This window comes from Cervus elaphus, chromosome 26 (assembly GCF_910594005.1).
Source record: "Cervus elaphus chromosome 26, mCerEla1.1, whole genome shotgun sequence".
Lineage (NCBI taxonomy): Eukaryota > Metazoa > Chordata > Mammalia > Artiodactyla > Cervidae > Cervus > Cervus elaphus.
The window spans coordinates 27,542,653-27,554,706 of NC_057840.1; the positions used below are offsets into that span (position 1 = coordinate 27,542,653).

A 12,054-nucleotide genomic window follows, 5' to 3' on the forward strand; every position below is an offset into this window, starting at 1 on the left:
CCCTGGGTTGGGAAGATCCCCTGGAGGAGGGCTTGGCAACTCACTCCAGTATTCTTGCCTGGAGAATCCCCGTGGACAGAGGAGCCTGGCCAGCTACTGTCCATAGGGTTGCAAAGAGTCAGACATGACTGAGTGACTAAGCACACACAGTATAAGAGGAAGAAATCTATCTATTGCCATCCCAGTCTCAATCTAGAATCTCCCATGGGGACAGAGGACAGCTGTATAAAGAATACTTCATGGGTATACTGCACACTGGTGAGACTCACTGTCGGTTGAAGGGACTTTTAACAAAGCTGCTCAAACGGAGCCAGTTTCACTGCTTTGTGTGTTTTTAATACTTGATTGTTGTCATTGTGCAATCACATTATTAACTAGAATCATAAAGATTGCGTGCCACTTACAAGAGTGCTCTGATAGATCCTATTGGAGACCTGCTCTAACCTGTAAATAAAGAAGCATCTCTCAGTGAGGCAGTTGTCCAGGAGGGGAGGTAAGTCGGTGTTCTCTTCACCCTCCCCCTGTAGAGAGCATTCGTGAGGTTCCTTCCATACCTTGACTGAGACTTCCTTGAAACTTCACCCACCCAACTTGCTTTTAGTTTATCACCTGCTACCTGCCTCTGTTTGCTTTTCATATATCTGGGTGTGATTTTCTTAGCAATGGAAATTGGCAACCATCTATTTTTACTAGCAACTTAATTTAGGGCATTTTAAATAAGGGTATCCCCTTATTAAGGGTTTCTCTGATAGCTCAGTGGTAAAGAATCCGCCCACCAATTGAGGAGATGCAGGTTTGATCCTTGGGTAAGGAAGACCCCCTGGAGAAGGAAATGGCAACCCACTCCAGTATCTTGCCTGGGAAATTCCATGGACAGAGGAGCCTGGTGGGCTACAGTCCATGGGGCCAAGAAAGAGGCAGAAATGACTTAGCGACTAAACAACAACCACATCCCCTTATTAAAGGAAAGATGGCCAGTCTTGACCTATGAGAATTGCCAGCCTGGTTCAAGAGCAAAAATATCTTAGGTGTCCCCTGTGAGATTTGTATTTTCACAGTACCCATGATGCTTGTCTGTGGTGTTTACGGAACAGATTTGAGCCAACCCATTTGCTCAAACAATAAGCATTTTACAACACTCATTAACCTAAGGATCAGTCTTTTAACTTAAGGAAGTTCAAATACATTTGTTTAAATAATGGTGTGACTATGACTCTAGTTGAAAAAGGCCAGAAAGTTGAAGACAAAAGTCAGCTTTGCCTTTATTTTTTATTTATTTATTTATTTTTTTTTTTTAATTTTTTATTTTTTTTAGCTTTGCCTTTAAAATCCAGACTTTGTAAAGAACCAGGAGATCTGTGGCATACATTTAGAATGAAGCACCACCAGTAACTTAAATTTCCTGGCTTGCGTCAGTTTTCATCACAACTCTAATCTTCTCTAAACGGAGGTGTCCTTTTTGCTGACAGTCATGGGGCTTTGTCCCTAGCAGTTCCAAAGAAGGTTTTCATGGACCTTCAAAAGTACAAACTCCTAATGTACTTCTGGTTTCTTGGGTAATTTTAAAAGAAAATTGAGTCCCACAGAACTTTTTTTTTTAAACACAAACTGAGAAATAAGTGATATTTTTTGGAATACTGTACATGCTTCAATAATATCCCTCTCATCTTCAAAAATGCTAAGAAATATAGTACATTTCTCACAGTTCTCCAGTGAATTATGTAAACATTTAAAGTGATCAGTTGTACTTTTACAGATCTGAAACTAAGGCAAAGAAGTGTATTTAGTTTTCAGAGATCAGCTTCATGCATGGCTTAACTGCACCACGGAAAAAGTTGTATTGACATATAAAAAGCATGTCTGGTTGAGGATATGCTTGGCCATTTGCCAACTCATGAGGCATGGGCCATGCCAAATCTGATTCCCATTGACTTTTATGCAGAAGGAAAGCCAAACACAATTTACCCTTTGGGTTGCATACAATATTGTTTTTCAGGGAAATGTGGTTATATTTGTCCTGGCCACAGAGGCTGTCTCAGGGGATGACAGACAAATGGCTTTGGTCACAGTGTCCATGAAACTGTCTGTACTTGGATATGCAATCGGGTGATTGGAGACTGGAAATCAGCCGGAAATTCCAGTAGAAGTTCATGAATGAGGGGTCCATGCGTATGAAGGGCATGTGTTTATATGGCAGGTGGGGAGCAGACTTGGGAGGCAGTATGAACCCCCAGGGAAAGGGCAAGAGTATAACAAATAAGCAGCCCTAACATTTGCAGAGAGATTGGGTGTGGAGATCCTGTTCCCGGAGTAGGGACTGGAGTACTGGGTAGGGGATTTGGGCAAATTAGAGAGAGAAACCAAAGCAGATGCTAGTTTATGAAGCAGGTCAACAGAAGACACTGGGGAAGGTGGCACAGGTTCGATTCTGGCTTATTCAACAAGAAAAACCGAGGCGATCAGGGCTGAGTTCTCACACACCCCCAGCCCCCTCAGGGTTGGGGCTGGAAGGGCATTTTATTACCACAGTTGCCTCCTGCCTGGAACAGCCCAGGACTCAGCAGCAATGAGGGTGCTCACCCACCACCAACTCTCGGGTTTATATGTTGCATGAGAGTCATTCTTATATTTGCAACTAAGCGCATCACACTTTCCTGTCTTCTCCAATTGAACATACCCTACTATTTGGAGTTGTGGAAAGAAACTAGACTCGGAGTCAGAAAAGGAGGATATGTTTCCTGGCTGAGTCTCTCCCACAGCCTGGCATGGCGTGTTGGGCACATCCAGGAGCTCACTTTCCTCATTGAAATACTGGGTTAATTACACTTGGCTCTAGTAGGAGTATAACATAACAGCAGACTCACTTAGTGCCCACGTGCATTTTAAATATTTACAAATATGAACTCATTTGATCCTGACAGCTGCCTTTCAAGTGGTTGAGAGGGCCCCCCACCACGCCTGGTCTGGCTCCCCTGCCCTCCCCTGCATCTTCAGATGCTTGGTTGTCCCTTTTTGCTGTTTTCAGGGCATTGGCTTCTGGCAGTTCCCTTCCCCTCCCTTTCCATATTTCCAAATCTTTCAGTATTATTGAGATATAATCGATATAAGAGCACTGTGTCAGGTTAAGCTGTACAGAATCATGACTTATATATCTTGTGAAATGATCATCATAATCATTTTAGTTAGCATCTGTCATCTTATATAGATACCAAATAAAAAAAAAAGTCTGCATATGCTGTTTCTTATCTTTTGTGGTCTAGGAAGCCAGACCATCAAGACTGTTATCCTTGTGCCCAAAGTAATAGGACACAGACTCCATGAGGACCTGAGTAGTTTTCCTGTGATTCACGTGTATGAGCTGGAGTTCATGAATTTTTTTGACATTTACTTAAACTAAGTGGCAATTCAATTTATTTCCTAGTTTTTGACAAAATCTTCACTGATCTTGCCCATGCTGTCAGGGTAAAATGAAAATTCAAGGTTCTCACACAAAGTTCTTGTCTGCTTATAAGAGAAACAACCTGTATCACCGACATTACCTCCCACCTCTAGTCACATGGCTTCCCTGATAGCTCAGTTGGTAAAGAATCTACCTACAATGCAGGCGACCCCGGTTCGATTCCTGGGTCAGGAAGATCCTCTGGAGAAGGGATAGGCTACCCACTCCAGTATTCTTGGGCTCTCCTTGTGGCTCAGCTGGTGAAGAATCTGCCTACAATGCGGGAGACCTGGGTTTGATCCCTGAGTTGGGAAGATCCCCTGGAGAAGGGAACAGCTCCAGTATTCTGGCCTGGAGAATTCAGGCCTGGGTCACAGAGTCAGACATGACTGAGCAACTTTCACGTTCTTTCACTTTCTAGTCACACAGCCTTGGGCCCTGACACTCCAGGCTCTCCGTCTCATTCTCAGTATTATGTCTTCTTACTTCTCTCCTTTGCACCATGCTCTGTTTCTTGTCCCCTGTTTCTTCCCTGTTCTTCACCTGGTGGATTCCTGTTTGTCTTTCAGGACACTTGGTCCATTATCACCATCTGGAAACCCTTCTCCACCTGACTGCAGGGTTACCCACTCTCTGAGCTCTCCTGGCCAACATACCATTGATCCTTCACCTCCACTATCCCCATCAGCCCGGGCCACACCTTGAGCAGTGGCTCAAGGGCAAAGTTGTCTTCTCCTTGGTTTCCTTACTGGCCCAGCCCAGTATGTGGCACACAGTAGGTTCTTAGTGTACACTGGCTGACTCACTGCTTGTGCCATTGTTACTAAGCTGCAAAATGTTTTCTGTAGCACCATGATGGCAAACCAGTCACTCCTAAAGGAAATCAGTCCTAAATATTCTTTGGAAGGACTGATTCTGAAGCTGAAGCTCTAATACTTTGGCCACCTGATGCGAAGAACTGACTCATTGGAAAAGACCCTGATGCTGGGAAGGATTGAAGACAGGAGAAGGGGACAACAGAGGATGAGATGGTAGGATGGCATCACCGACTCGATGGACATGAATTTGAGCGAGCTCTGGGAGTTGGTGATGGACAGGGAAGCCTGGTGTGCTGCAGTCTGTGGGGTCACAAAGAGTTGGGCATAACTGAGTGACTGAACTGAACTAAACTGATGATGGTGGATCTATACATTTTTATTGGTAAACTCCTTATACCCCCAGGTGTAGTTGTTGGGAATCTTGATTTTTTTTTTCCTGCTTGAAAGTGAAAGTCGCTTAGTCGTGTCCAGCTCTTTGAGACTCCATGGACTATAGCCCGCCAGGCTTCCCTGTCCATAGAATTCTCCAGGCCAGAATACTGGAGTGGGTAACTGTTCCCTTCTCCAAGGGATCTTCCCAACCCAGGGATCGAATCCAGGTCTTCCACATTGCAGGCAGATTTTTTACCTTCTGAGCCACTGCTTGACTGCCATTAAACCAAATCTAGAATTTTTTTGTCTTTATTGGATTTGTTACAATGTTGCTTCTATTTTTTGTTTTTTTGGCCCCAAGGCATGTGGGATCTTAGATCCCCCACCAGAGATCAAACCCACACCCCCTGTATTGGAAGGTGAAGTCCTAACCACTGGACCACCAGGGATATCCTCAAATCTATAATTTTTAAATGTATATTTTTGTAGGGGTTCCTTGAAGGGAAAGCTAGAACATGTAATAATTATAGTATGTGTCAAATATGTGTTAAATTTGATATCTCATGAAGTACCATGTAACTAAACAAAGGGGTTTTTTTTTTAATCCCTCAAGGAGGATTTGAGTATATCAAAGGAATGAGGCCCCTGACACTTCCACATACATGAGAAGCAAAAAGAAATTAGAGTTCAACTGGAAAAGGGCTCAATCTAATGATACTTTTTATCCATTTTCTTTGAATATTTCCAATTGCCTTCAAGAGAAATTCTTTTTCAAAATACCTAAAACGTATCACTGGGCTTAAATGTGCCTTGCTCTTCACACCTGGGTGGGGGCGCGGGGGGTGGATGGGGGAAGCTTAGATGTAATACCCAGATAAGAGAGACATAGTTCTGAGCTATTGTTAAAAATAACTTAATGTGATTATGGCATATAAAACCAGCTTTGTATTTATAAAAACAATTTGTGTGTGTGTGTGAGCAATGTCTGGAAAGAGTGTATCCCAAGCTATTAGCAGTTCTCAATCCCTGGGGAGTGAGGGGAAACGTTTATATTTTACTTCATACTCTTCGATTTTGTTTGAGGTCTTCTGAGTTTTGCTTTTACAATAAGCATGCACTGCCTTTAGAAATGTTTAAAAGCCAGTACGTTGTGTTTTTTCATCAGTTAACCAGAAGGCAGCACAGATTATACTGCCTTGCCATGTGGGACCCAATAGCCTGAGTAAATATACCTCAGATACTAACAATGTGGGTCCTCACCTCACAGTATTTTAGGATGAGTTGTTTGAAAGTTCTGTCTTCCCATCATTCCACACACTGCCCCAACACAAGCTATTATTGAATTTGTTCTTTTATTCATCAGAACTAGCTGTGAAATCTTGTTAATGCTTATCTTACAAGCATTTGGTCCTCTGATTCATTTGCAGGGCTTCCCAGGTGGCGCTAGTGGTAAAGAATCCACCCGCCAATGCAGGAGACAAAAGAGACGCAGGTTCAGTCTATGGGTTGGGAAGATCCTCTGGAGAAGGAAATGGCAACTCACTCTAGTATTCTTGCCTAGGAAGTCTCAAGGACAGAGGAGCCTGGTGGGCTGCAGTCCAAGGGATCATTAAGAGTCAGACACAATTGAGTGGCTAAACAACATGACCACAACAAGAACATTTCGGCTAGATTTTTTAACTTTCCTGGTGACCCAGTGGTTAAGGCTTCGTGCTCCCAAGGCAGGGGGCACGGATTCAGTCCCTGGTCAGGAAACTAAGATCCTGCATGCTGCACAGGGCAAAACTTTTTAATTAAATTTTTTTTTTTTTTTTAAATTTGAACTAGATTTTCTTTTGTCTTCCTGTGTTGAGAGTGGACTTGAGATTTATGGGTAAAGTAAGCAACTTGGAAGTATATCTTCAATCCATATTCATGTTGTAGGGAAGCAGTTGGTTTTCATGGCATATAGTTGGATTCAGATGGGTAAACACTCTGTGTCTGCTGGATGGGGGCGTGGCATTCAAACTGTCTTTAAGGGCAGCCCCCTGGAGGGCACTGGATCAGGTGAGGGGCTTCTAGAAGGGCTTAGCCAGGAAGCCAGAGGGTGACCCAGCCAGGGAGGTGAATCTGAGTTATCACTGAGTCTAAGAGTTGAGTGCAGTAGTGGAAATGAGAGATGGAGAGTTGAAAAAAAAAAATACCGTAATGAACCAGGAGTCGAGAAACATGCTGGGGGTGAATAAAGTATTAGTACCTTGGTCTCTTGTTATAAGTACTTGCTGAGTACATTATTTCTCTCACATTAAAAATATGGTCACAAGGACTTCCCTGGTGGTCCAGTGGTTAAGATTCCATGCGTCCACTGCAGGGAGCACAGGTTTGATCCTTGTTGGGGGAACTAAGATCCCACATGCTGTGCAGTGCAGACAAAAACCAAAAGTGTGTGTGTATGTATGTGTGTGTATATATATACACACACATATGGGGCTTCCCTGCTGACTCAAGACAGTAAAGAATCTGCCTGCAACACGAGAGACCCAGGTTCAGTCCCTGGGTTGGGAAGATCCACTGGAGAAGGGCATGACAACCCATTCCAGAATTCCATGGACAGAGGAGCCTGGTGGGCTACAGTCCACGGGGTCGCAAAGAGTCAGACACGATTCAGCGACTAACACTTTTAGTCATGTATATACAAGAGAATAAGATAGTTTCTTCTCTAGAACTGTGTTTATTTTGAGATGTATTAAAGTTTTATTTGGTGACTCAGTATTTAAACTCTACCGCTACTTGGATGGTTTATTCAAATAATGTTTGATAACTTCTCAAATTAAGTTCTGTGCTACATAGTGATTTCAGCTTCACCTGAGCACTTTGTTTTATGTCCCCTTTTATATCACATCAATGTATCTCTAATGATTTAGTTCCACTAGCAAGTGTGTGGATTTTGCAATTGTTAAAAATGACTGGGTGAAGCTTACTGTTTTGAATTGCTTCGAGGTATCTTTCTTATAACTTATCTCCTTTAATTATCACAATTTTGGGATATACTTGAAATGAAAGATATATTCAACAAATATGAATGGAGAATCTACTGTGTTGATACCCTTTTGCCTGCAGAGAACACAACAGTGATAAGACATACCCAGTCCCTGCTCCACAGAACTCTCATGGTATTGGGACAAAAAGGCAACAAACAGATAAGCAATAAATATATGTTATAACGCCAAGTAGTGATCAGAACCCTGAGTGCTTGTGCTGGGGGGATGGAAGTACTATTTTTGGTAATGTGAATTCCATCTCAATGTTTAAATAAGACTGGGTTACAGAACTCAGGAGATTTGTAAGCATAGCTTTGTAAAATCTTGTTATCAGTTTGGTGTGGTTTCAGTTGAACATTGATTTTTTTTCTTATTTCAATTTGCTTGAACGCTTGCTTTTAAGTTTCATGCTGTTTCAAGTTTCAAGAAGTGGCCCAACGTCAAAGAAAAATGCTAAGAATTTCATCTTGTTTTGGGTAACAACAGAATGAAGCCACATAATCACATGACTGTCCCCACCCCTTCAAACCTGCAGTGGCCCAGATTTGTTTGAAATTTAGCACAAAACTGCATTGTTATCAGAGGATGTTCCCATGAGATAAGAGAGGCCTGGCAGAATTGCAGTGGCAGCTTGATTACAAAAATATTAAAACATTTCTTCCTTAATGACAAAGACCTGTTGTTTACTTTTATGAGAGCAAGTTAGCACAGGTTTATTTTGAAAAACTTTGGTCTTAAGAGCGTCTTTCTTAAGATGCATAAGAATTCTGTGCATGCCAGTCACTCTAGGGAGAAAAAGTATAAGATGTCAATTTAAGGACAGGGATGGATTTTAGCAAAGATATTAGAATTTAAGCAGCCGAAGAGAATTTCTTTCAAAAACCACATTGGATGGGTATACATTAATTTCAGAATGTTGATATTACTCAAAACAAATAGGAAATTCTGATTTTCAAGTTGTCTCTCAAGTCAGTTTACAGACCATACCAAACTTTGCTCATTCATTCTGTCATTCAACAAACATTTGTGAAGCCTTCTATCTGCCAACATGGTGCTTCTTGCTAAGTGTCTGTCAGTAAAATGGAACTATTGTTTTCTTTTGAGCTGACACTGCTGTGGGAAGACAGATAAGTTCTAGAAGAGGAAGTGCTTAGGGTAGCTGTGTACAGTGCAAAGGGGAAGATTCAAGGGGAAGCTCTGCTTGACGAGAGTGGAGAAGCTCCAAGGGGAGGTGACATGTGGGCTGAGGGTTTGAGGAATAGGTTCTGTAAGCAGAGGGAAACATGAGTTACGAAGCCAAACCTGAGTCTATTTGCCCATGCGCAGTAATGCCAGTCTACTGACCCTGCACTGTGGTGAAGGAACGTACGGTGTTTATTGCAAAGTATCTAACAAGGGATCAAACAAGGAGAACAGGCAGCTCATGCTCAAAAGACCTGACGTCCCCAATGGCTTTCAGGGAAGGGCTTTTAAAGGTAAGTTGAGGGAGAGGGTCACAAGGTACCTGATCAAGTCGTGGACATTCTTCTGATTGGTTGATGGTGGGGAAACTGGGTGGTAGTTTAGGAGTCAACATTCTCAACATCTGGTTCCAACTGGTCTGGGGTCATCATACTGGTGTTAGTTTGAAGTTAACTTCTTCCACCTGATGGGGGTTTTAGTATCTTCAAAATAAGCCAAAGATATGGCTCAGGGTATTATCGATAGCTCTTGAGAAGGAACTAAAGGTCCTTGACTTTGTTTAATGGCTAAACTCTGTTTTGTCTTAATTGACTGCTTTCCTTTGTTTCTGCATCTTCTCACTTCTCTAATTAAATTTGCTCTTTGGAACTTGAGGAAGGCCTAGGAGGCTAAAGTTTTTCAAACAAGAAACAGGGAACCCAAGGGGTGAGGGGGGGCGGTCTGTCCCTGAAAAGGCCCCACAGGGTCCTTCTCAGTTTTATTCATTTCTGGCAGTGGTCTCTGATTTTGTCGTTACACATTATTATTTTCACAACTAAGATGGCATGATTCAAGTTGATAACTTATTCAGCTGACTTGGCCTAGAATGATCTTGACCAATTCTAAAAAAGAAATTTGCTTTCAGGGCATAAATACTTTCTACCATTAAGTTTCATAAATATTTATTAAGTAACTAACCACAAGCAATATGATATGTTACTACGTAGGTAGCCCTGGAGAATTCAAAAGAATCTTCTCATTTTTATAAAAAATTTTTTTAAGCAAGGTAAAATTTATGTAGTATAAAATTAACCATTTTAAAGTATACAATTCAGTGGTATTTAGTGAATTCACGGTGTTGTAAAACTACCAATTACTCTGTGCATGCATACCAAGTTGCTTCAGTCATGTCCGACTCTTTGCAACCCTATGGAACTGTAGCCCACCAGGTTCCGCTGTCCATGGGATTCTCTAGGCAAGAATACTTGAGTGGGTTGCCATTCCCTCCTCTGGGGGATCTTCCCGACCCAGGGGTTGGACCTGCCATCTCTTATGTCTCCTGCTTTGGCAGGTGGGTTCATTATCACTAGCACACTGAGAAAGCCCACCAACTACTCTACCTGGTTCTAAAATATTTTCATCACCCAAAAGAAAACTCTTCATCTATCCACTGTACAATCATTCTCTATTTTCCCCTCCACCTAAGCCTCTTATATGCACCAATCTGCTTTCTCTCCATGTGGATTTACCTATTCTGAACATTCCTGTAAGTGGGATCATGTGGTATATGACCTTTTATTATCTGATTTTTTTTTTTACTTAGGATAAAGTTTTCAAGGTTCATCTACATTGCAGAATGTATCAATACTCTGTTCCTTTTTATGCCTGAATAACATCAGCGTGGATTCTGTGTGGATTCGCCACATTTTGTGTGTTCATTCATCTACTGATGGACATTTGGGTTGGTTCCACCATTTAGCTGTCATTAATAGTGTTAAATATTATAAGCATTTGTGTACATGTATTTTTGGGGTATCTGTTTTCAGTTCTTTGGGGACTATGCCTAGAAGTAGAATTGCTAAGTCATATGGTAATTCTGTGTTTAACTTTTGAGGAACTACTAAACTGTTTCCACAGTGGCCGCACCATTTCACATGCCCACCGATAATATATGAGGGTTCTAGCTTATGAATATCCTCATCAACGCAGGTCATTTTCCATTTTTTAAGTAATAGCCATCCTAGTGACGTGAAATATTGTCTCACCATGGTTTTGATTTGCATTACCCTCATGAATAATGATGTTGAGTTTTCTTTCCTATGTTTGTTGGCCATTTGTATATCTTCTTTCTTCCATCTCTGATGGTGATTCCAATCGAATTTATAAAAATGTTCTGAACAATAATAATCTCACTAGGATGAGTGAGGTACTTCACAAGAGGATTGATTTTAAGCAGAAAATTGTCAGTTTTCTCTGTAAATTATAGTGTGATTGTTTAAAAACCATTTTTATTATTTTGTGTTTATTATATTTATTATCATATTACACACGAGTGTTGTTATATTGGTTAAAATATGAACTTGTGTCTTCTCAGTCATAAGCATTATCTTATTCTCTGTGATAGCTTAGGTCTTTTAGAAAGTTACTCAATTTGAGCCAGATCTATGATCAAACTTTTAGTAATTCATAGCCTTTTGAGATATCACTATAGGTTTTGTTTGTGGAATAAAGTTCTATAAATTGTATACTATCCCCATATGTATCTTTTGCTATATAAAGTATATACATACGTGTATAAAAGATGGGAGAGAGAGAAAGAGGGAAGCATCTTAGGACTCAGAGAGATATTGAAGTTAGATTTCAACAACTCAATTCAACAATTATTTCCATATAGCATATTTATTCTATTATCTCACCTGAAATAAAACTTTCACTTTCTCTCTCAGAAATTGAAAGATATCTTTTTAATATTTCCAAGGGAAGTTGCTGCTCATTTTTCCTCATTAACTCCAGAGGTATATGTACAAAGATTAGACACTCTAACAAAGAAAGGCCTAGAGCGAATGTTCTTTATCTGGAGAAAGAGAAATACCCCAGCACTATTTGTTGTGCCCGTCGATAACCCCCATAGTAGTTTTGTGGACTCAAACATTTTGCTTTGAGCACCCACAGTGTTGCAGAAATTGTCCAGGCTCTGGCCATATAGCAGTGAACAAAACAAGACTTACGTTCTATCAGGGGAGATGGATACGTGAGCAAATATATGAGGTAGTTGTAAGTGTTGTGAAGCAAAATAGAATGTGGTGTCAGGAGCATGACGGGGCTGCTTGAAGACAGAGTGGTCAAGGAAGGCATCTCTGAGGACATGCAGATTTGTGAAGAAACTGTGAGTATCAGGAAAAGGGAACAACATGAGATCGGGCAGGCTTCATCCATTGGAGGGATGGCTTGGACGTCAATATAG

General features: G+C 41.2%; 1 protein-coding gene across 4 annotated transcripts in view; it reads left to right on the forward strand.

Moving 5' to 3' along the window:
* The window catches only part of PHACTR2 (phosphatase and actin regulator 2), a 291,523-nt gene that overhangs the window by 88,158 nt on the left and 191,311 nt on the right, over positions 1 to 12,054 (forward strand). The window lies entirely within an intron of this gene.